Here is a 26,384-nt window from a genome sequence, read left to right as displayed (position 1 = left end):
AGCTTTTGGAGCCTGGCTCCTCAGGAAGTTGCATCCTGTGCCATCTCTGCACGCTGGATTGTCTGTCTTAGAGTGGGATTCTGCAGAGGTTACGTGTAGGTGAGATGAATCCAGACCAAAGTGCTTAATGATGATGTGCTGTAAACTTTGAGTAAGGCTGCAAGTAAGGCAGCGTTTTACTGCCCTGGGGCAGTGATATTGTAGCCTCTGACTGGGACAGAAATGACTTGCTACAGCCCTTATTGCAGATTCTCTCTTTGCCTCAAACTCTTGTTCTGGCCACGGTCTGTGGGGAGAGAAATGGAGCATTGCCTGTGTGCTTGGAAGTGGGCTGGGTGGGAATACCTATGTGGTCTGTCTAGGGATTACCTTTGGCTGGGGAGGAGTCTCAATCAGTTCTCAAATAGACCGATACAATCTGACCCACGACAGGCTTCCAAAGTCTCGGTGACAGATGAATTAATTGGACAAAGCTACTCACAACAGCAGCACCTGCACATGTAAAATTGACTGGCAATTCCAGTTAACAGCATCTGGCAGCTTCAATAGAAGTGTCAACAACCCATGCAAAGGTTATTGGAATTAAAGGGAATTACAGAATTGGTTTTTAAAACTTAATAAGCTCATGAACTCAGACTGGATACACAGGCTCTGGTTTTAAAGCTGTTCTAGTGCATCCTTCTGGTAGGGGTTATTTCTTTGACCATCTGTGAATGACAAGGACAGAAATAAGGCTCTTGGCCAACTTTCCTTTCGTTGTTTCTTTCCTAATGCAACGTTGTTCACAAGCTCCCTAGGAAGGGAAGCAAATCATAGAGACAAAAAGGATGGCATTGGGTACAGCTGATGCAAAATTCCAGATCACTTCAAGTCATAGGAATGTTGTCAGGGATGTCAGGGACTTGACAAGCATTTAATTTGTGAAGTCTACAAATAAGCAAAATGCAATACAACATTAAAAAAAAAAAGATCAAAAAAGGACATTTTTCAATGGATTTTGTTGGACTTTGGGTCAGGCCCTGGACAAGAAGCTTCACGCCACTGAAATCAATAGCATTTTTGCTGATGAGATCAGTAGGATTTCATCTACTAACCTCTACCTGGCTCTGAAACAAGATTCCACAAACTTTCTATCAGCCAAGATGGTTGTAGTCACCAAATTGTTCCTTTTCCTGCAGAGGGACAACAGACATACCTAAGGGCTACGAAGGGATGGAGAAATTCTCTTGTGTGCTTCCAAGCCAAGTTCCATCATTCAGCTCTCTGGCCATTAAATGCTCATTATGTGCATCGTGATACCTGCAGAGGACGTGTTGATGCTTCTGGGTAAATTGAACCTCTGGAGATTTACCAGGACAGTGAATATGGAAAACCTCCTTTCTCATGTGATGATGATGATGTAGCCTCATACCTGTGCATCTCACCTATGAGCCAGTATCCCTGTACCCACCAAAAGCCCTCCTGCCTACTGTAAAACCAGACTGAACCACATACAGGCGTGAGGCATGTGTAACCAGAAACAGAACTGTTGTCCAAGATCCTTAGCACAAACTGCAAACCCTTTTTAATTAGAAGCAGAAGAGATGCAAGTTCCTTAGTCAGTTACTCCCTGGTAATGGAGGAGTGCGTGTGCAGCCGCCTCTCCAGCAGCTCATCAATCAAAGGCTGCCATCCTAAGTTTTTCTATTTTTTTATGTCAAACAAAGAACAGATTTATGGGTAAACAGGCAAAAATAAGTAAAAGGAATGGAAATGAATTGCCATCCTTCATTAGGCCACTCCCCAGGTCCTTCATGCAGATATGAAATATGCTGGGGTAAAATCTTCCTTGCTTCACATGCTGGCTTCAGGAAATCGCCAGTGAACATTCTCTTTAGTGTTTCTCTTTGTAAAGTGAGTAACTGAAACCTAAATTAGTATTTCTGACAGAGGCTGCAGGCAATGAAATGCCAGCCTTCCTGGCCTGGGGAAGAAATGTCTCTTTCCACTGGGCAATAGCATACTGGCTAAGTGAGCAGGGGGGACCACTGCAAGCGAGTTCCACCTGCACTTTAACACTCCTCTGATGTACAGCTTGGACAAATCAGTTGACCTTCCTGTCCTGTTTCTTCTTTCATAAAGCTGCAGGATGAATCCCTTTCCTCACTGTTGGGGTTTAGATTTGCCGCCAGGGGGGTTATACAGAATAATAGAAATTAATTCAATTTTTGTAGAAAAATGAGTGGAGGACACAGGCAGTATTGCTTTCCTTTTAGCACTGAGTTATGTGTCCCATCAAGCATAGCTTTGGGCAACAAGGTGAATAAAATACCAATGTCATACTGCCGAGACACCTGATAACTGTTCCATTTGTAAAGTTTGCCCAGTGTTAGCAGGGAGAGAGAGAGAGAGAGAGGAAAAAAGGCAAAATGTTTGGTACATCTGCAGTTTTTGCTTTGCTGCTTTCATTGCAGGAAGAGAGAAGTCTCCTGCTTTCTTTTTAAAATATGCTGCTTCCATCTGGAAAATGCATGGAAAAGACAAACATTTGGAACGTGCCTGTAATCTGTGCCTTCCTCTCACCAAGTGGTGGTTACAGGCAGCTGACAGGAGCAGTGGTCCACAAAAAAAACCCCCAATCTTTATACCTGATTGACAGCATTTCAGTGATTTATTTATTTATTTTTCTTTAAATTTTCAGAGTTGGGATAATGTCATCACTATGTAACAGTGCCAGATTCTCTGATCGCCACACAAACATCAACTGTATCCATAATGTTAGAGAACGTTTCTCATTTGCAAAAATTTGCATTCCTAAGATGTGCTTTAGGCAGAATTCTTTGCAGAAGTTGGTGTTCAGAGCATGCAGGGCTGCCCAGTGAAATATATAGGAATATATGTATTTATAAACACACACACATCTATATATATAAAATATACATACAAACTCTATATACCTCAAGAAGCTGAGAACAAATAAGGGCAGAAAATTATTTCCTGAGCCATTTGGAAGAAGCTTCAAGGACATCACAAAACTAACAGAGTTTGAGGAGGGGAGTGGTTGTAGAGCAGCTGCTTTGGTTCATGGGAGGATGTTAGTGCTGGAGCCACAGTTGGCAGTGGGCCTTTGCCACCTGCTGCGTAACTTTGCTGGCTGCTGTGTGATCTGGAGCCCTGGCTGTCTGAGCAAAGGAATCCCCCAGGAGCAGGTCACCTAGGTGCAGCCCAGCAGTGATGTGGGGAGCCTTAGGTGGCATTGGCTTTTTCTCCCCATGAGTGACCCTCAGAAATCGACGACTCTGTCCTGAGAGCAGAGAGAGATTGTTGTGACCCTGACTGGATGAAGAAAGAATTTTTGGTGTGGTTACCAGGGTGGGATTCACTTGTTTGCTTTTGTGTGTAAGAGTTGAAGAACATCTCCACTGGGCTGGTTCAGTGCATTCAGTTTGTGCTCCGGTTTTGAGGCTGTTGTGATGTCAGGGCACTTATCTGCTTGACATGCCTCCTGGCAAAAAATAAGTTTTCCAGCTGCCCTGCTGCAAAATGTGTGTTTGTTTTTCTAAGTTGAGGCTAATAAATGCAAAGCAGATGGGGAGACGTCGCCTTCACTTTGGAGAGGCAGTTCTGCCAGCTGCTGATATGCACAGCACGTCACAGCCTGAGCAGGAAAGGTGATGTCCTCTCATACCTTTTGAGCTTGGTGGGCAAGAAGGACAAACATCTTATTTACTTTACTTGCTTGTTCAGGGACAATAAAGTGCAAGGAAGTATCTGAAATGAACTTTGGCTCTTCCATTTCCAAGGAAGAAACAAACTAATTTTGCTTTTGGACTCAGACTGGGGTTTTTTTTCCTGATTTCCAGCACAGACAACATTTTTTAGAGAAACTTTTCAAAGCGAAGGTTTTAATGAGTTCTCAACACCATATCGCATCCCTTGGCTTTGCATCATTTGAACCATATTTCTAGAGGCAATTTTTCAAAGTGGTGCACAGCACTTTATCTGCATGAATGCCTCTGTGTGAGTGATTCATACTCCTAAACTTTGGATGTACGAAAGGGGTCCAGCCATTTGAACAAAAAAAAATATAGTGTTTTTCCTCTGTTTCCAGTGGGTTATCCATGGAAGGTCAGTGTGTCATTTCTTCAGGAGAAGGTAATGCTACTGACTCCATCCTCCCCTGGGGAAAAAATCTCTTAAACCATCCCAGTCTGTACAGTGCCATGTCCTACAGAACGGGCAGGTTGGGGAGCTGTACCCCATGTCTCTTGTCTGTGCTGTGGTAAGGGATGCTTGGAGTATGCAGAGTACGTGCAGTACATTGACACGTCTGATGGCTAGTCAGATGCACAACTTGCACCCTACCCAGGGACAGGGGAGCTGCCTTGGAGGCATTAAATAAATTATTGCTCTGGAGAAGGATGTTAGAGATCCTGTGGATGGAGATCTGCTCTTCCCTGTGCTTCCATCCCCCTTGTATCTGGGCTATGCCCACAAACCAGAGTTTCCTCTGACAGCTCCAAACAAAAGGGAAACTTTGGAGAGCACGTGAAGGTTTCATTCACCGATGTAATCACCTCCTAAAAGAAAATCACCCTCTTGTCCTGGAAATGGATATATTAAATAACTCTCCAATGTTCTCAGTTCAGTGTTCAGCCCAAGCATTTAAAACCTTTAAAACAACTAGGGAAGCCATCTAATTTTACTGTGTCAGTAATGATGCCGCAGCTTTGAGAAATTAATTTCTTCCCCACTGCATGCTCTGTTTGAGAAATGATATCACATTGTGAGATACTGCACCAGGCTTCGCTGATCACATTGCATAACAGGATGCTGGCTAATGATCCAAGATAATAGAAGGCGAAAGCTGAATACGTTTTTAAAAATCATCACATGATCCAAAATAATTCCAGTGCTCGGTACTGTGCAGGAGAGGAGAAACTCTTCTAAATGTGCTGCTCAGATGCTCCATCAGGAAGAATACATTTTCATAATCTAAACTGTAACGATTCATTTCATTATTTTTTTTTTTTATTTTTTTCAATGAGGGAATCGATGAAACACCTCAGGCTGGATGCTCAGCAGGTGTAAATCAGCAGTGCTCCACTGGAGTCGGTGGATCATTATTTCCTACTGCTGGAAGAGGAAACTAAGAATAGATGCAGTCAGCAGTTAAAAGTTCTCTAGTCCCAAGCAAGTGCTTGCAACGTTGGCATCGTTAACATCAAGCAAAAACCTGCCCACACTGGAGATTAATAGCAATATTCCCTTCAAAGCTTCAGAATACCTACAGCAGGGACCCCGAGTGAAATCCAACCAGCACCACTTAGCATCTGTCAAATCAAACCACCGGTGCTTATTAAGAAGGTTAAACTTTGCAACAAGGACTCTGCAGCTTATGCAAGTGATGACTCACCTTCCCTGACCTTGCTTTGCGGCTGGTGCTGCATGTTTCTTGGCAGCAACACTGACAAACTTCAGTGCAAATCCAAAATTACATGGAAACCCTATGATCTTCTGCTTTCCAGAGCCTGGTGACGACCTCACTCGAACAAGGCTGAACATGTGAAAATCAAGAGTAGAGGACAAAGAGATGAGACATGAGAGAGGAGGAGAGATGAATTGCTCTGCCCAATAAAGCAGCCTAGTCTATTTTTTGGCCCCTTGCAGTTCATTACTCACAGTTCTATGGGTGAATGAATTTTTTTTTCCCCCACCTATTTGGAATAATCTTCAGATCTCCAACCAAAAAGCCCCATCAAATAGGAGCATGCTTGTTCAGTTTCCTTCTGGAAAAATTTCAGAGTAATTAGTAAGCAGAAAGAATACATATGGCCAGCCATATAGCTGGAATAATAATAGAGAACAGCAGAGAGGGGGGAGAAAAAAAAAGCCAGGCAGAGCTGCCTGCGAGACAGTCTGGGCTGTTTGGAAACTGATTGCCCAAACAGCATCTGATCAGCTCTAAGAAATGCATCAAATGAAATTCAAACTCATTCACAAATGAATTAAGATGAGAGCGAAAGGGAAACATTTACAAAGGGTGTAATCGGAATGAATAATTCAGACAGCCCTACCTTACCTCTTCAAAACACTGTACAAATATTGACTTCAGTTTCCCACGCTCAGGCTCGTGATATTACCCGTCCCATGGAGTGGTACCTTGGCTTTTGCTCAGGGTCACTCTCACAGCCTGATGTGTGCTGTGCAGCAGGGTAAGTCCCCCAGACACAGTTTCTATCTTGTGTAGCATTTGTATGTGTAGGGCTTTATTGTGACTTGCTGTCTACGTGGGAAATGTGAGTGCTTCATGTTCAGTTTCCTTCATGTGTATAGCCAGGAGTATGAGAGGGGGGAAAAAAGCTTTCTGACCTCTTGCAGGAAAAAAATATAATCCTGTGGTCATGGCCAAGGCTGGAGTGTCTCACCAGGAGCATGTCCCCTGTGTGCCTGGGTTGGGGTTGCTGCCTGCTCACATGCCTGTGCATGTTCATCACCTGTAAGACCTCTGTGTGAAAGCCCCTGAGTGTTCACCACCTGTAATACCTCTTACTTTTGATGGGTAGTGCTGGTAGTCAACAAAGAAGGGAAATCCTGGGTGGAGGTACCCTTTAAGGAAGTTCTTAGCCCCATAACATTGCTGCCGCTGCCCTTCTCCTCCTGCCCAGCGTGCTGTTATCCAGGACAGCATTTCTGTCTGTGTTTGACACAAAACTGGAGGCACAAACTCCAAGTGAAACACAGACTCAGGTGCCATCCTGAAACAGTTCTGTGCTCAGTGCAGAACACCGAGGTGCCCGGCCATCGGAGAGCAGGCAGAGAGCAGAGAGGCTCAGCAAATAGGTGTTTAGTTATAATACTCCTCTCGTGCCTGTTTCTCTGCCTCTCTAGGGTGGAGTGTGGAACCACAGCTCTGGCACGGCAAGATCATTAGTCTTATTTCATCTGTTGAAGGGATGAACACAGTTCCTGACATTTAGCATGAAAAAGCGGATCTTTGGCTCCAATCTCTAGAGTAATTGTTGACATTTCTCTCTTTACCCCTTTGATGTGTGTGTGGGAAAAAATAATTTAAAAAAAATATATATTTAAAGGGAGGCAAGTGGGAGAAGAGCAGCCCAGCTAGAGGACAGCTTGATGTTGCAGAGCAGAGGCCATTGCACTTCCCTGAGGCATTAACAGTCTGGTGATTGCTCCTAATGAGAGCAACAGCGGTGACCAGCAAGGCGAGATTCACAGGAGAGCAGGAGGTGTCAGGAAGAAAATCATTCATCTCACATTTCCCACCACTTCCCTCCAGCATATGGCTCAGCCACGAAAGGGTCCCTCATGGCGGTGTGTGTAAGCACAAGCAAGGAGCAAGAGCTGTGCGTGTGGCCTGCCTTGGTGCTTTCTCTGCTTCCTCCTGCTGTTTTCAGTGGTATGACAGGGAGTGTGGGGGATGTTTAGGCTGGTTTTGATGTTTGCAGCAGGTTGGATGACTGTTTGTGTGGTTTGGTGACAGTAGACAAGACCAAAGAGCAGCTACAATGACCTCATCCCTTCAGTCACCTCTCATCCCTTCAGTCACCTACACCATACCTGGGTAAAGGTAAGAGGAATTAATGAGCAAGCCTATCTTGGGAGACTGGCCCTGCTGAAATCAGTAACACACAGTCCAGGTGCAGGATCTCTATGAAATTAAGCCCCATCCACCTGCTTAATGACAGCCCCAAGAAGCTCCTGGGCGCTCCAAACCCTGCATCTAAAGCTGGGACAGAGAAGTGCTTTCAGCCCTAACCTGGAGTGCTAAGGCAGGGTTCTGTCAGGGAACAGCTTTAAAGTCCTGTCTTGGTGCAGTGAAGGGATACCTGAACCCAGGTTCCCAAACTTTCCCCATTTTGGATCCTCCACCAAGGTGGCAGAAAAAATCCATAATTAGTGATTTTTTTTCCTGCTTTTTCCTGCTTTCAGCCAGTGCAGAGATGCCAGAGCTGCTCAGTGCTTCTCACCATGACTGTCAGTTGCTTCTTCCAGCATCAGAGCTGAACTTTCCCCAGAAAATAGCAGATGTTTGCTGACGCTGTCCTCCTGGAGCAGCCCTGATCTGCCTGTGGGCTGCTGCCACGTGGCGCTGACAGCATGAAAGTCAAACGGTGCCTTCAAATACAGCATCACTCCCAGGCAAAACCCGCCTCGTGCAGTACAGTAGCACTGGGTGTGATCTTTTCCCATTGCTGACAAGGATTTGATCTTCCCAAGAACAGGAAAATTCAAAATGTTGCTAGAGGGACTAAGTACCTAAATCTTTTAATGAGCAAAAAATGTATCATTACTGATGCTGTAGCAGACAGGAAGACATCGCCAGACAGTAAATCTGTCGTGGTGGTTATTGCCATTTAATACTGAGTCAATATAAGTAATGTCTTGGAGCATGTCCACATAAACTGATAAAGCAGCCAGGACATGGGCTGCTCTCCAAGTAGTGAGCAGTTTGAACTTGAGATTTCTGTAATAATTTTCCCTCAGCCTGTGCTGAGGAGGAAAGGGTAGGCTTATGGGCTAAGGTGTTTACTGGAGAACTGCCTTGAAATCTTGACTTTGGCTTCCTACATGACCTTGGGCAAGTGATTTAATCTCTCTGAACTGCTGTACAAGGGAGATCCCACTTCTGCCACCCCAGCTAACTCATATCTGGGCTAAGAGTTCTCTCAGTAGTGCTGATATGAAGTCAAGGACTTTCCAGCTTCCCACGCTCAGCCAGAAAGGAGGTGTGCAGGAAGCTGGGAGAGCACAGCCAGGACAGCTGACCCAGGCTGGCCAAAGGGATATTCCCACATTCCCTGCCATATGCTATCATAGTCTGTATATAAATTGGAGGGGAATTGACCAGGGCACAATCACTGCTTGGGGATGGGCTGGGCATCAGCTGGCAGGTAGTGAGCAATTGCACTCTGCATCAGTCATTTTGTGTATTCTATTCTTATTATTCTTATTTTCTCTTCCTTTGCTGTCCTATTAAACTGTCTTTTTCTCAATCCATGAATTTTGCTGTGGTAGTTTTGTGAATTTTTTTTCCTGATTCTCCTCTCCATCCCACTTGGGGAGCAATGGTGTGAGCAAGCAGCAGTGTGGGGCTCAGTTGAAGGGTGGGGTTTACTCTAAGGTTGGGCAATAAGCCAAGGGGACCAGCTGAGACAGTGAGTAGCCACAGGCAATACTTAGATACTCTGGCATGCTGTGATTCATATGCCCAAGTTTACTCCATTTCAGCAAAACCCACCTCAGTGGGCTAACACCCTGCAGTCATGTTGGTGTGGGGTCTGTCACCCTCTGTCCACTCCTGGTATGCGTATTTAGCTGACTTTTTTTTGCTGCTTCTCCTTCTCTTTCCCCAGCTGTCTGCACTGCTGTGGTTTCCTGTAGATGTGGAGGGAGGGCAGATGCACCTTGCTGCTAAAGCTGCTTGCTTTGGCTGCCAGATTGTGCTCCTGCTCCCTGCTTGTGCCCCGGGGCTGGTGGTCCCCACTGCAGGGTGTTGCTGGGATGGTACACTCAGCCCTAGTCTGTTCCTGCTGCTCAGACAGAGTGGTAACTGGGGCATGATTAGACTAAAATTTCTCTTTGTTGCCTTAAAAAGCCTTTGCACTTTCTTTTGTTCAACATGTATTCCAGCTCAGCTCTGCAAAGAGCTCCAGTGGGGTGAACATGGCAATACACTTAGATAAAATGGTCTCAAAGGGAAGACAATGTAAATCTTGCTGTTTTGAAAATGCCTCAGTCAAAGGTTTTTGTCAAAATCTGAACTGATGTAGCAGTTTAACAGTTATTTAATATTTATATATTCATGCCTAGCATCCAAATAGGTCAGGAACCTATTGTGCTACGTGAGACACAGACATGCTTATGTGCACAAAGTTTCCAGCATGTTTTGTAAGTATCACTGATACCTCTGGGTCCTTACTGCAGCCACCAGTACTCATCTGTGGGAAAAATGGGGTTTGTAGGTGTTTCTTAATGCAACGAAAACCGTTTGTGGAAGAGCTACAATTACACAGGCAATTGAGTTTTCTCTGCAACTCTGGTTTTGGAGGCATTGTTTCAGATGAGGGAGTCTTCTGAATTGGTGGTGTTTAACTCCTGGCTCAAGATAAGCAAGTGCTGTATTGACTCTGGATCCAGCCATGCTGGTAATCGGGGCTCCTCCGGTTCAGGGTTGCTCCAGAAACCATGCAGGAGAGTTGGACAGGATTGGTATTTCTCCTTTCCCTTCCTTCTGCCTCTCCCTGTGTCCAAACACGCGTGCTCAGGTGGTTACACACTCCTGTACATGGCTGCAGGAGTTAGGTGTAGAGTGCCACACGCGTGCTCCCCCGTGTTTCTCTACATGCCAGCATAACACTGAGCTCTGAAGAGTTTGATGTTAGTGTTTCTGCACACCAAGAGCTCAGACCTTTGTGGTGCCTTGAATTGGCAGGGGCAAAGTATGCCCAAAAGAAGCTGGGAGCGTGCAAAATCCTGGCAGGGGGGAAAGGGAAAAGAAGGAAGAAAAATCAGCTCCAGCCATAGGTCCTCTCTGCTTGCGGCGCAGCAGATGGTGGAAGGTTACTAGAGAGCAGTTCCTTGAGGCTTAGCACAAGCCAAGAAACAATAAAAGAAAGGTGGGGGAAGAGGATAGAAGAGGGAATTTAAATAGATTGTTGTGTGACTGTTCCTGCCACCTCAGTGGGAAATTAATGGCATAATGTCAGGTGAAGAAAAGCTAGTCCTGAAGCTCCAGTGCAAAACTGGCTCTGCCTTGAGGGCATGAGTGAATCAAACCCCAGGGGAGGACAAGGGGAAACACTGAGGGGATGGGGAGGGCAGCACTGGCTGCGCTGGGCGCAGGGAGCAGTTCATACAGCCAAAAGCCATGCTCTGACCTATCTGAGAAGTGGGAGAAAAGTAAAAGACCAGCAAAGTCAACCCAGGGAGATGAAGCTCCTCTATGAAAGCATTTTTTTGCTCTGGGTGGGTGCAGCAGGCTGGGGGGCTGCAGCAGAGCAGGAGGGAAAAGGGTCTGTTAACTGGAAGGACCAGCCTAGTGGAGCCACAAGTTAGCAGCATCTCAGCATCACAGAGAAGTAAATGAACCGTTCTCTTAATTGCAGATTTACAGCCAAAAATGGGTACAAAGGAGTCCATATTTCTTTACCGGAGCTGGATGGCCGTGGAGAGAAGGCTCCCCGGAGAGATATCTAGGATATAGACGGACGTTACCCATAAATACAGTGAAATAGGTTTCCCATTAGACTTAAATCCAGTGAGCCGGCATGAATCACCTTAAACATGAATAACTCTTCCTTATATATCATCACTGCTGAAGCATTAATTAACCCATAACAGCCATTCCTAGACATTCAAAAAGATCTCATTCTTCACTCTATCCCAGCACAACTGCTGGAGAAACAAAATAATGGTTTCTGGGTCCAACCACACAACCTGTGCTTTTGGCGCTGCAAAAAGCTGCAGTGAGAGTCTTCCACTCTTCATCTGGGAGGTAACTTAGCACCCATGGAACTACACAGCCAAGGTGAAGGGCTGGCTTTGGGTGACCTGCTTGGTTCTTTAAGGTACTCATATGTTCAAGTGCTTTGCCTGGATGATGCTACGTCTGATGGCAGAACTGGTAAGGCTGAGACACCTGCTTGGAATGTGGGTATTTTCCTTAGTCATTTGTTTGTTTTATACAACTCTACCAAAAAAAATCATGTTGGCTTGCATTAGATTGCACAGATTGGTTTGGACTGAGCTTCCAATGAGAGAGAGGCAGCTGAAAGAGCAGAGCAAAGCAAATAAAAAACGAAGAAGAAGGCATTAAGCAAATAAAAAGGCTATTTAAGGTGGCTGCATCCCCAACTGGAGCTCCTAGTATTTGCATCTGTGCCAGAAGAACCTGAAGCCAAAAAGAAAAAAAAGAGAAAGAAAGGGAACTAAGTGGAAAAGAGAAATTAATCCTCAAGTAACAGAGAACAGGTGCTTCATTAGGGCACTTGGATGTGAATCTGCTGCAGTTGGTTGCTCTATCGACAGGGGAATTCAGTAAGTGAGGCTGGTGCACTGATGACAGAGCTCAAAGAATGAAACCCCGTGTAAATTAACTCCCTTCCACCAGACTGCTTTATTGAAAAGCACAAGTTGTCAAGGCAATACCTTGAAGGTCACTGCTCCAGCAGCTCGGGCAAAAAAATCCTAAAACCTGAACCTCCTAAATGCCTCGTGTAACTAAAGGGACTTGAGTTGCAACCCGTTGTTTTTCCGTCTGCTGACAGGAGGCTGGTGCCTGCCTGACTCCTGTGATGAAAACGTGCTTGCTCAGTGCCCTGGGCTGTGTCAAGGGGAGAAGGAAAGGTCTGTACAGCTTCCTGGATCACCAGGAGGGTGGCAGAGGAAAGCAAGCCCTGGTTTGGTTTGGTTTGGCTTGGCTTGGCTTAGCCTGGCTTGGCTGCACCAGCATGCTGCTCCAGCCAGGACACCTGGACCACTGCTGGAGGCATTGTAAGGAGCTGCTAGGAGGGGCCAACAACAAATTTGCTTTCTCTGCTCCTGCAGCAAGGAAGCTGCAGGACAGGAGTTACACCTCTCAGCTAGGTCTCCAAGCAGCAACCCTAGGCAGCATCTTTTTATTGAAGGTTGCAGCTAAAGGTATAACCCCACCCAGGTGGGCTGTTTCTGTTGAGCTGGGGCCACAGCATGTCATCCAGAGGGAGATGGGAAGAGCAGCAGCCCTGATACCCCTGTGTCATATCGAGGTTGATATATATTTGCTGCAGACAAAGTTACGGCATCCTGACTCCATTCGATACGGGATGCTGTTTCAGAAAAGAGTTAAGAGCATCATGTCAAATATAATTATGAGACAATAACAGCCTATTAGTTCCAGTGCCTAATTTTAAACCTCAGACTGTCTAAAAACCCTCAGTCTGCTTTTAGAAGAGCTGTCAGCTCCTCAAGGTATAAATAAGAAGCATAGAGAATGGATAATCTCTGCCTCTCTTAGGGCCAAATACCATCTTCCAGAAAAGGTAAAATTCCTGTTTCATCATTTACTCATTGAGTTTTTTCTTTCTGGCTAAATATGAGTAGTTCCCCCTGGGATGAGCAGGCTAACACAAGGACTTTATCTGCTTTCACTCTGAGCTGCTGCAGTTCCTTCAAAAAGTCAAAGGCACAGGCGAGAAGCACCATCCTCTGAGCAGCTCAGCCCACCCTTCAGTCATCCCAAATCTGACCAGTTCCTCCTTCCTTCGAAACGTCCCCTCTCTCCTGTCACCCTCCTGCAGCCCAGCTTCCCACACTGACCCTGACTCGTGTTCTCTGGATTCAGGTACAGCTCAGGCTGTTTGTTCTGAAACATGCTGGGTAATTTGCAGGTCAAATTATCTACAGAGAAAATGCTAATTGGTCACGTGGGCATGAGCTGATCGTGAGGTTTTTATTGTTTAAAAGTTCTTAGTTACTGTTATACACCTGCAAATCATTCCTTTTAATTTTATAACAATGTTTGGGTAACTATTATAAATTGCTACACAAAATATCCCTCCCCAAACCTGTGATGTAGAGCTGAATGATGCATCAAAAGTAGCCTGTATACCGAGTCAGGATATCTTCCACTAATGAAGTCCCTAAAGAAATGCACCACAGACCTTCTGAGCTGAGAGATTCTGATGGCTTGGATATATCAAGAGGTAGCTAGAATAGCATTAGATATAAGATCTTCCTAGTAAAATTCACCAAAGCAGCACACAAACATCAAAGAATCTTAACTCTTAACTGTTATAAAATATTCTTATGTTTGGATTGATAAGAAAGTAGGGTAGTGCCCTAGATGCATAGCTATGAGTTGTGTGGCTCTTAAGAGTAAGTTACCACAACAGTTTACAGAATTATAAACATTTTGAAATAAAAATTTTGCCTTACCAAAAATATACCACTTTTTAATTTGCAAATCTATAGCCCATGGTAATAATACACTTGATTTTTCACTGCTGACCAAATGCAAGCATTAACAATGTTCAAAGGTTGCTGATTAAATTAAACTAAAAAGTAGTTGATGCTAAGCTGTCTCAAAGTACTCCTGGCTACCTGTTATGGCATCTGCTCGTTCTGCTCATTTCAAGTGAAACAAGCTGATTCTTTATCAGATCAGACCTTATCTTTTGAAAATAGACACTGTCACAGACCGCTCCACGTGATGAAATCCTGAGTTCCTATCTCAATTTCTCATCATGAAATAATTAGAATATTTCACTTCTGCCCTCTGAGTCATAAACAATGATAAAGAGCTTGTAATTCAATTAGAAATCTGATTCTTTTCCCAACTATATGTTGTGATATCAGTATTCCCACACAGTGCTAGACAGTAGATGTTTGCAGGCTGGTGAGCAACTTCACTGAGCTCTGCTGGACATACTGACTCTTTGGTGCTCAGCCTCGGATGTCGCCGTTGCTCTGTGGGCTGCTGCTCTGCGAGGCACTGGAGGTTGTACGTGCAAGTCACACTGGTAACTGAGAATTAAGTAATTATGAAAACGTCTTTGTGTAGCAACCCCCTCTTGTCTGGGCGCTTACTGAAATCCCCCTCCGCGTCGGAGGTGGTGGAGGCGTTGCAGCACCTCTACACCATCTCCCAGGGAAGCCACATGCCCCCACGCAGCGAGGAGTTGAGCCTCATCTTCTGCCTGCTCCGTGCATGCAAAGCTCTTATATTGCTGCTCTGAGCATGTCTCCTCCCCAAAAAAACGTGCCCTGCACCGGAGGCACGTGGACGCGCCAGGGAAACCACCGCAGGAGCAGTTTTGCTGTCTCACTGCCGCAGAGCCCCTGTCACTGTGCTTTAGCACATGGCACTTGAAAACAAAGTTATCAGAATAAACCTTTTAGCTATAAATTGCAGGTATTAAAGATCCATGTGATAATTTTCTTATCTGGCTCCAAATGTGCTTATGATGCTGAGAGAGAACAAATTGGATTATGCCAGAAACAGGCTCTTCCATTTTCATAAATTACCCGGGAAAGCAGGGAGGGCTCAGAAATGCAGGCGCCTTGCTTTTGACAGACCGTGATTTCATTGAAGGATCCTGTGGAAGGGAACAAGCAAACAAACAAGCTGAAAAAGGTCTTTTTAGGAGGAAGGGATGGAGAGTTAAAAACCATGGACAAATGGCAAAAGGGTGTATAAAAGCAGCAAAGCTGTAACACAAGAGTGTGTGTGTGTGTGAGAGAGAGAGAGAGAGAATATTATATTAAATATCCCCAAACTAGAACAATCTTTTTGGTACATATATTGGAGAACACCTCCGTGACTCCCAACTCCCACCATCTGGAGCCCACAGATTGAGTCTGTGCCTTGGTGGCACAGTGGAATTGTGAAGGGCATATGTTATTTTATCTATGTTCTTCTAGCTGTTGAAGCTAGAAGATTTCATTGAATCACTGGCTAGAGGCAAGTGAGAACAAAACTGACAGAAGCTCTGAATGGTGTTTTAAACTAGGGAAGCTCTTTGGAAATACAGCAAGGAATGCAAAATAGCTGTGATAAATATGAAAGCTTTTTGGGCTCTGGTATACATTAAATCTTGAAAATGTTTGGCTAGTGATATCTGCCATATCCCTGGTACAGATGATTTTTTCATTTCTCTGTCTTTCACTCTCATAGCTCTTTTTGGAGAAGAAAGGTTAAAATATTTATCTCAGAACAAGCTTCTGAATTCATAAAATATGTTTTAGGTTATTTCTCCAGTTTTGTCAGCTCTTCACAAAAACTGCTTGGTAAGCTTTTTGGAGATCTTGAGTGGATTTTCCTCTTGCTGGTTCGCTCACAATGCCCATTGTTGGAAATTATTGGCATTAAAGAAAACCCCACGAGCTTCTAGAAAGAGGATCTTAGAAAGGAAACTCTGACAGGACCAGGAATGGGTTAGCATTAAGGAATATACTGAAAAATGTAGCAAGGCTCCAACAGCAGCAAGCCTGGACCTTCAGATGGGAAACCAGCTCTCACGAAGCTCGTGGTGGCTCTGGGAACCTTCTGGATGGGTCTGTGCTGGTGCTAGGTGTTATGAGCTGGTCTTGAGAAGCCTATGACCAAGGTTGCTCATTTCCAAGGAACACCTGTTGATGTAAAATACTCATTTTTTTGCCCCATATTTGCTAAGATCCCTTCCCTAGAGACTTTTGTCAGGTCGGGCTGGTCTCCTGCTATTGAGCCTGCAGCAGGCAGAAGCTGTGGGACAAGGGATGACCAGGTTGATGCCTCTTTTTCTGCTCACACTCCTACTTGGGAGAAGGGAAGCCAGGCTAATAGTTATTACAGAAATTTTACTGTCTCTAAGGCTGATCCTCCTGAAGCCAACTGCCTTCATTTTTAGGGCAATAAATTGCTGGCAGCACAGAATAAAGAGACTGAACTTTCTTTATTAGTCTGAATTTTCTTTATGGGTCTGCCAAAGAGCTGGGTTTTTTCCGTTCAGCTCTGGCTCTCTCTTCATGCTCCATCCCTATTTTCTGCTGATTTTTCTTTGCCTGCAAACATAACTAAAAACCTTAAAAATTAGCATGGGGCTTGTTTCTCCCTGTCACCTACTCACTTACTCCAGACAAAGTCATTGGCACCTGGTAGCAGTGTAGCTGCCATTGAGCAGCTGAGCAAATATATGATTTATTGTCGGTCGTTCCCAGTTAGGAGAAAAATGAACATCAGAGCTCATACCGTTGGAGTAACCCTGTTCATTAGGAATGTAAATGAAAAAGGCTCATTTCCCAGACAAGGAAACCACAGGATGAAGGATGTATTCCTACACACAGCACCCAAACTGACCCCTCAGTGGTGTCTGAAAGTGTTGTTCCAGGCTGTCCTGCAGCCTTCCTTGGGCCATCATCTCTGTGATATATCAACTGCTCCTCTTTTTCTTTTTCCCATAGACTTAAAGCACCCTTCCTTATCACACATCCCCATACATATTTAAAACACTATTAGTGAAACCCCTTTTTCCTGATCATTCATGTTCTCAAGTGTCTTGGCACGTGTCCTTCTTGTGGTACTGACATCTAATTGTATTTTGGGGAGGGCTCTGCATTGACCAGTTGCTCCCAATGAAGTCTAGTGGGAGAAGAAGACAAAAGGAAATAGGCCATGGAGCTGAAGTGAGCAGTTGAAGGAGGTGAAACCGGCAAGGAGAGGGTGTGCTGGTTAAATCTTTGCACGTTTTCCTCATCCATTCCCCCTAAGGCAACATCTTTACTGTGGTCTTTGCTCCTACACAAGCCCACACATCATTATAGTTGTTTACATACCATCACTAGCAATAATAATAATAGCTAAGTAATAATTCTTCATTTGAATGTGATGAACGGCTGCATCTCTCAGTAGAAATAAATACTTGGGGAAAGGGAAAATACATCATTGTTACTAGCAAATGAGGCATAGGGCAAGAAATTAAAATATCTGGTTTGTGGAAAAGCAGAGAAAAATAACTTTGCAAGGAAGTCTTACCAACAGGCATAAGGATCGTTTATTGAACATAAGAGAAATTAATAGGGAAAAAGGATAATTAAGAGAGATATAAATGTTTGCTGAAGTTCTGTATAAGTGAGTACCAACAGGCATAAAATTAGAGCTCAAATAAGAGCACAGATTACAGTTTCATACTTCAGCTGACACACACAATTTGTACAGGGTTTTTTATTTAAGTTCTAGATTTTTAAAGCATAAAATACATCCCATCAGGAGAGAACCCATAAGCTCCCAAACACGTAAATGCCAACCTCCATAATATGGTGGGTGAAGTTAAATCTCCCCTTTCAGAGCAGCACGAGGACTTATGCTGCTCTCTGCTCTGAGCACTACAGCAGCCACAGTCCTGCCAGGCTCGGGGGGCTGAGTCAGAACGTTGGCAGATGAGTGCTGTCCCCCTCCCAGTGCAGGCAAACATGCTGCATAGGGCACCAGTCTTCATCTGCCAGCAATTTCTCTACCATTTGCAGAGCAAGCAAAGGTAGAAGACAGGAAAGCATTCCACCTTAGGAACATGCCATGCTCTCATGGGCATTTGCAGCATTCTACCTGCTAGCCAGGCTTCCCCATCTCACTTGCAGTGCCCTTCCACAACCCTGCTGAACCAGGCAAAGCCAGGATTTCAGGGGTTGATGCCTTGTCAAGGTTCAAAGGCAGTTCAGGGAAATGCTCCCAGCTGAGAGCTAATAAGGCAAAGCTGAGCCTGCTCAGGCTCCAGGCTTTAGAAGGAAAGGAAAAGGAGGTAAGCGAGCTGTTTGCCTGTGGAGGTGAAATGGGGTAAGAACAGAAGAGGTTGGTGGTGGGTCATGGCACATGATGATGGTCTCACACCTTTCAACCCTACTTCTGCACCTCCAGACTTGCCAGATCCTTGCAGTGGGTGCTATGGCCAAACTGTCACCTCATTGCTTTGGGTGGAGGTGCTTTGGCTCAGACCCTGCTGTAGGGATGGCTCCTGCTCTTGCCTCTCTGGGCTTGGCTGGTCTCCTCATTTCCTTCCTGCAAAGACAACTGTGCTGGGCAAGGGGGGATTGAAGTGTTAGGGGTTCTTCAGTGCTCCAGGCATCTAGAAAGTCAAGTTATTGTCCCTGGTGGGATCAGACTCTTCATTCCTTGTATATTTGGGTTTATTTGGTGTTGTGTCAGTGAGAATTTAGCATTCTCTCTGAAGCTGGAGTGGCTGGATTCGTGACTTTGACAGAGCTTTCTGTACCAGGAGAGGGTGGGGGAAAAGCAAATAGATTGGAAATGTTCATTTAATAGCACCCTGAAGCAGCTTGTCCACAAAGTGCTGCACATCCAGAAAATGTAGTGATGAGGGAGCATAATGTTTCAAGCTCCCCCCTCTTTTTTTTTTTAATTACTTACAAAATCATGCTGAAAAACTCTCACACTTCTGCTCTGTAGTACAAATACGTCAATATTAAAATTGTGCTGTTATTATACTTGTAAGTGTTTTTCTATAAAGAGGCTGCAGGATAACTCCACTAGCATCTGTCTTCAACAGCTGGGTTTTAGCACAGCAGAAAGCAAGGACCTGTTTCATCAAAGGGACTCTTCATTTCTGTTTCATGTTTTTCTTCTTCTGAACTGTTTACAAATGGCAATTTAGCCCCTTGTCTTTGTCAACATCTTCCAGCCACAAAGCCTTCAAAGATGGCCAAAAGTGCTTTTTTCTTTTCCCTGCAAGCCCTTTTGCCAGTCCACTAGAGATGAACTGTATTGTTTAAAAGTAAAAGCTCAGGAATGAGTCAGAGACATGAAAGCAAGTGATAACAATTAGGACCAATTAGGAGCTGCTACTCATCTTTGATGTTTGGGGGGGGTGGAGGAATTGTTCTGTATTTGTGTGACTGCTCCAAGCCCTCCTTGTCCCAAGCGTGGGGGTGGCCTGGTGGCAGGGCAGAGCTCCAACCTGGCTCTGTTGACAGCAACATGAAAAATAAAATTTGAAGTGAATGCTATGTAAATATTAAAATAAGCTAACTTCTACAGAGGGACATATTTATGCAAGAAAGCTGGAGAGCTGTTCCTCAGGAGTGTGTGTCACTAATGGCTGTGCTGTTACTATCGTCATGCATGTGCTTGCATCCGTGCTGGAAAAAGGCTTTGATTTCTGCATTGTGTCAAGCAGTGGCAGAGCAAAAGAATCAACATCTATATTTAATGAAGGTACATCTTATCCTTATAAATCTTTCCATGAATTAAACTGCTTTAGCTTTAGTTTCCCTTTATATTAGCGGGCGAGAAGCCTCTCGCTACACCCATAATTAATCACCAGCCCAGAGTAGGTTATTGTAGTTCTGCAGAGGTCCAGGCCGTGCATATTCATTAAAACTTAGTTCAGCCTTTACTTTTATTTCCTAATGATTGATGTTGCCCCTGGCACAGAGAACTCGGGAAAGGTCTCTTTACCCCTGTAGTAATGGAAAGGTTTGTGATCAGGCTGGGATCTCACTCTCCTGGCATCCTGTACCACACACTGATTTCTGACTGAAAATGTTTTTACTAGAGCACAACACATGAGATGCTGGGTACTGTGGTTTCTTAGCAAAGAGGAAGCATTGGGGGAGAAAAAATGTGAAGATTTTTTTTAGTTTAACCATGAGAGGAAATATGGAACACAGGGAGGCTAAACTCTCCAATAAAAACAGCACAGAGTTCAGCAATTTTATTAACACCCCCGCCCTGCCCCCAGACATTCATCTTTAAGGGAGCAGAAAACACTCCTGTTATGGGTGAGTTTGCCACAGGCGTCTTATGAAAGGAGATGGAAGACACTTCCAGGTGGGAAAACAGCATGTTGGCTCCAGTCTCTCACACGCTGTGACACCGGCTGTCCTGTGTAACGTGGGATTTCCTGCAGTACATTCAGAAATCATGAGCCCCTTAAAATGGCATCATGTGGACAAAAGTACAGCAGAAGCTGAAGAAGAAAACAGATCCAGTCTGCTACATACAGCTGGCAATAGGCAACATTACTCTCTAAAAGCCTATTTGGACCATAAGACACCTCACCATCACCTCTGCTCCTCCTTGGCTCACATGCCTTACTGCCTGGGGTCTCTCCTCTCCTTCCCAGCCCTCGTGATCTCATATTCATCAGTGGGCTGTTCCACATTTTAAAGTCTTGAAGTCTGGCAACCCTACCCTGGCTGTAGTCAGAAAAAGGAGACATGGGAACCCATAATTTCTACTGCTGCTTCCTTCAGTCACTGTATCTCAGAAGCATCTCCAGCTTCACGTGGCAGAAACTGCTGTGAGATTAATGAAGACACAGAGATTCCGCTTTGGGAAATAAGATGGTTGGGCCATATTAATTTTCTCCAAGGACTTTATAACCTCAGATTCAAATGTGACTTATTAGAAAAGGCCAGGGAAGAGAGAAAGCCTAGGAGAGAACAGGGGGTTGCAATTAAGAGCATGTAACTGGAATAATTCTTCAATTTCCATGCATGATAAAATGAATCTGTCCTGGCAGAGCTACCATGAAGAAGGGTATCTTGCAATACGTGTTTGAGAAATGTTTGTATCATCCAGGAGGAAAGGCAAAGCTATTTGTGTAGCAGCATGTTGGCAATAATTCCACATTAGATCTATTCCCTAAAAATGGTTGGGTGTGTGGTTGTGCCAACCTCCAGATGGTGGATTCCCATCTGTATTAAGAAAAATTAGGTTTAGATCCCAATGAGGTGTTAATTTTTTAGCAAGTTTAAAACAGCTCAGAGCTAAGAATAGTTTACTGTGGAGATTCTTGCAGTAATCTAAGGTGAAGAGAAAATGCACAGAACCTTCCATAAAACAAATGCACCGTGACTGTGGTAACTCACCAGTGGAGCAGCAGATTGTGCATCCCCTGGTTTGGATGCTGTTGAAAAGATGGGAAAGAAAATCAGCTGAGAATGGGCAACCAACAGTGCAGCACAACAGCCTTTCAGGAATGCTGTAAGTAAACTTGCTCCCACCTTGCAGACGGATGAGAGCCTCTGGGATATCCCAGTTTTACTAAGGTGCACAAAGATGCTGGGAAATAACACCTCTTGGACCATTGGGTCCACAGGTCATTTCAGGGCAACTGTTTGTGCCTTTCCAAGGGCCCCAGGCACGCAAACCCACAAGGCTCACAGCTCGAGGAGACTGTGGCAGTCAGAACTCATCATCTGGAAAAATTATCTTCTCTGGAACATGATCCACCAAGTTGAGGGAATCTATGTCCTCTTTGCAGTGGTCAGCAGCTGTGGGGTTCCCAGGGCTCCTCCACGCTCAGCAGTATCAGAACAAGTATTTTGGGGTTTCTTGCTATTCTGAGAGGATTGTGCATGATCAGGTTTGGGTTGGGTTTGTGTTCTTATTTTTTTGTTGTTGTTCTTTTTTGGTTCGTTTGGTTTGGTTTAGGGGTTTTTTGGTGGTTTTTTTTTTTTTTTAAATTTGAACCATTTTTGAAGTTAACTTCTGAAATACAAACTTTTCCTGCTCCTTGAATCCAGGCTCTGCCTGCTTTTATAATTTCTGAGAGCTCATTTGTACTCTTTCAAGGTATTGTATTCCATTCTTATCAGTTGAAAGATTATCTCTGGGAACAGTTCGCTCTTTGTCAGTTGATCCCAAGGCATATATGATCAGTTCACTCCTGAATGAGAAACTGTAATAAATGGAGCACTTCTTTCACTGACCCACTCTGTCCTCTTGATGTAGCACTCTTGCAGGTTTGCTAAGGTGCTTGGAGATTAATGTAGACAGAAGGAAAGACAGTGCAGGGACTCTGGCTTAACCATTCATTTTGATATAATGAGTGTGTAGGAACAGTATTTCGGGTGACAACCTGGGGTTTGGGAAAGCTGTGTTCAATTCCCTGCTTCCCCATGTGTGACGTTGCACCTCTGTGCCACAGCTCCAAATCTATATAATGGGACAACTGTATTTTCCTATTTCATGGGGCTCTTGTGAGAATAAATGTCTTTAAAACTGTAAAGTGTTCAGTTAACCTGACAATGAGATCATATAAGTCTATTACATAAGTATGGCAGAACCCAAAGAAGGTGGCTTTGAAATAATATTAACATCTATCTTCTTGAGTTTGATTCTATGAGAAGAGACCGTTCTGCATCTGTATTTCAGGCTATTAATCATCTTGCTGATCCATCCATCCATCGTTCAGGATGTTTCCTGGCCCTGAAAACCTAAAAGGGGTTTGTCTTGAGCTACCTATCAGAATAAATACTTTTCCATTTGACAGAGCTCCTAGAGCTGACATTTTCCTAAGTACCTTATATTTTCTCCTAAACTAACAGCAGATAATAGAATACAGTGATGATTTTTACAAGGTGTCCTGTAACTCAGAGGAATAGATTGCAGATTTGAACTTTGCTCATCTTTCTCGATGTCTTGTCTGGGCTCTAGAGATTGGCCAATGCCAGTGATTAAGAAGTTCTGTTAGTATCAGCACTATTCAGAGTTTTGGCAGCTTTATCTCTGCCTTGCTTTTAGTCCCAGCTGAAATCAAGAAGTGGAAAGGCAAATTGAATGAGAGTGATTGTTATTAATTAAAAGAGAAAGTTAAAAAGTTACCCAAACTTTTTTGGTGTCTCAAAAAAACATTCAGGTATGTGATGTCTTCAGCTTCTTGAGCAAGTTAACGTCTATTCTGTCTTTATCTGAGGCCATTCAACCATACCACACAGTCGATACAGGCCCCATGTAGCTTTATCAGTTCTCCCAAAGTCTTAAACTGTATAATTAAGCTCTTTTTAGTGACTGGAAAACTGCCACTAAATTTGAAATCTGTCATGGTTATTTCAAGGCTAAAGGAATTAAATTTAACAAGAGATATTATTCCTAATTATTACCCTATCTCCAGCATTTTGCACTTGCCTAAATTCTTTAAAAGTTGTGTCCCTTCCATAGCCACCTGATCATCAGAATTTTAATTAAGGCTAATCAGGATGTCTGAACCGTGACTGCCCATAGATTACTCTATTTGACTTAATAGTAGGTGTTCATCTCAAAGCTTCATTGTATTTGTTACTTGGCAGTGACACAGCTGTCATGGTTTCCAGTTTTGATACAGCTTTTCCTGGAGTTATCTGAATAGAATGAACTTAATTTAATTTGTAATTTCAGAGAAGGCTACACTTTTCTGCATTGCAACAGGCCAAATCCTTTTTGAAACGTTTTACTGTTGCCACTGATACTGTATTTAGATGCAGGGCCTGATTTTTATCCCAGAGAAGTATAGATGAACTGCTTCGACTGGCTACTTTTTTGTTGGTAATTTAGGTTATTGACTTCAGCAAATATCTTCATTGATTCCCTATAATTGTTGGCATCGTGTTTTTCAGTGGCATGTAATAAGCTCCTCTAGAGTTCTTTTTAATAGGATGAGTACTATCACAAAGGATAAATTCATATATGTGAAGAAGAGAGGGGGAATCTATGCATCTGCCCTGAATGTCCATTAAAGAACAGTGATTGCACATCACAGCACTCTTGATGAACAGGAAAGGAAAGGTTTTCTGGGAGAGATTGTTCACCAATTTATTCCCATTTAGGAAATTGCTGCCTACCTTTAGTTTTCCTGTGTCAAATGTTTGTCTTTAGAACCATTATTTTCCTTTCCATTTTCAGTAAGCATTGTCGTTCACAGAAGAACATGACAACAGCTATACTGGTTCAGACCATGGCTCCCATTAGCAGGCTGTCTCTGGGAACAGCCAAGAACAGACTCCCAAGGCGCAGGGCAAGAACATCACACCAAATACCAGTACTCTCCCAACATATTCTCTCGGTTGTCAGAAGGCTTTCTAAGCTGGGGACTCAGTGAACTCATCTTCAACAGCCCAAAATACATTTCCTTGACTGAATTTGTCTAGCTGGGCTGTTGCATGTTGATTCATGGAGATTTTTGAAGGCAGTATTGAAAAAGGGTGTGTTTTTGAAAGAGGGATATGCTAAGACAAGTCGGGTCACTGTGCCAGGTCAGGGATGACATTCCTGGGAGGCTGTAATGAGCAGCTCTGTACTCTGTCTGCTTTCTTTGTTAGTGATACTCAGGGAAACACAAATCCTGTCACCAACTCGATGTATTACCTGAGGGTGAACAAGAAAGTATTTATGGTACCAGATTACCAGTTGCAGGTGGAAAAATCCGAGCCCAAGTATTCTTCTGCATCTCAGCTTGTGGGCTGACTTTCAGGAAAGATGAAAACTTCATAACTCTCAGTGATTAACTGTGAAACACTGTAAATGAGGCAGTTGAACTTGTTCTCAAACACAGCCTTAAATACTTTAATCTAGGCACTTCTTTCTGAATAGCACAGCCTTCTGTGATACCATGGAGCATTTTATGTGCAGACTTAATTGAAACAGTCTTATTTATAGTGGTGAATATTCATTCTTGTTAGAGGTGATTCTGAGGGAGGCTAATAAATGTTCTTGCCTTCCTTTGCATCAGCTAACAATTTGGAAAACAAATATACTGCCGTTCCCTGGGAACCCAGTCTTGCTATGCTGGATTATACTGGGTGAAAGTTGTATTTCACCTTCAATTTATTTATTATTCACATCTATCCAATGCCCGATGTTCCTGCCGTAATGCATCTGGCATATGCCCAATGGGCTGTCCATGTGCCAGAGCTGGAAATTTAAGCCTGAGATGAGAGACGATAGATGGAGCCAGAGAGACAAAGAAGCACGAGGAGATAATTAGACCAAATCCATCAATGCAACCGGCCATGGTCTTTGTACACCGACATTGTACAAGTGGCAGCTGAGTGTCTAAGGTGAATCTTGAGAGATGCATGGGACATAGTTTATTGAAATGCTGAAAATCCGACTGCAGACTGAGTTATTTTTGTCACTCATCAGTGATTATTCTTTACAGTATGTAATTCTTGGTTTAGCTGTCCATGGTGTTTCAGGCTAAGGGTTGGCTTATCACATGACAGAGGAGACATCATCTCTTTGTGCAGTTGTAACACAACATGGAGCTGCAGCTTTTCACAGGACAAAGTGTCACAGCAGGGATGTAGAACTGTCAGAACCTTCAAGCTGACCAGGACTGGTCATTTAAATATTTTCTCCTGTAGTGATGATGTTTCATCATTTAAATTGTGAGAAACCACTCAGCATTAGCCTTTAACTCAGTTCTTTTACATAACTGAATGCAACATTGCACTGCAGTGAGGGATCTGGGGAAGCAGAGCATGTGCTCGGCACTTTTTCCCTCCTTTCTCAGCCAAGGAAAGAGCAGTGATGCTGGCAGAGGGAGTTGATGAATACTGAGATTCCATGGGCCAGTGCTCCTGCAAGCCATCTGAAGACTTAAGCTGTGTCTCCCAGAAAAGGCCTGCACAGGGGCTACCCCTACACAGGAGTCCCTAGCCCCTGATAGGGAGGTCTCTGGGTAAAATGAATTATGAAGGATGAAAAATGATCCCAGTCAGCACTCTCTTCTGATGGCTCTTGGCAAGTGATCTGCCTCATAGAGATGTACTGAACTGAGCCTCCATTCTTGACAAAAGCTTTATAATACTGTTATTAAACCAGGAAAAATGGAATACGATAAAATCCAGAGCCTAAGGCTGGGAAATAGCTGTTGGCTTCCAAAATTTTTGGGGTACCTAGTCCCACTAGGTCTTCTATGAGAACAAGAGGTGCAGGGCTTTCATCTATAGATGCCATTTTGTGCACACAGTGAGGTGAGCTCAAGTAATTTGACAGGGACAGTCTTTAGGGAGCACCAAAATGTGTTGCTCCTACCCCGAAGCAGAGATCTCATCTGAAACTCAGGCCAGCTGGCTGTACAGGTGGACTCTTTCCCGACGGTCCGGTGCAGTGGCCAGGATGCTGTTATGAGTGTTGATCCACCCTAGCG

This window comes from Gallinula chloropus, assembly GCF_964237585.1.
Source record: "Gallinula chloropus genome assembly, chromosome: 9".
Classification (NCBI taxonomy): Eukaryota; Metazoa; Chordata; class Aves; order Gruiformes; family Rallidae; genus Gallinula; species Gallinula chloropus.
This window is presented reverse-complemented; position numbering follows the sequence as displayed.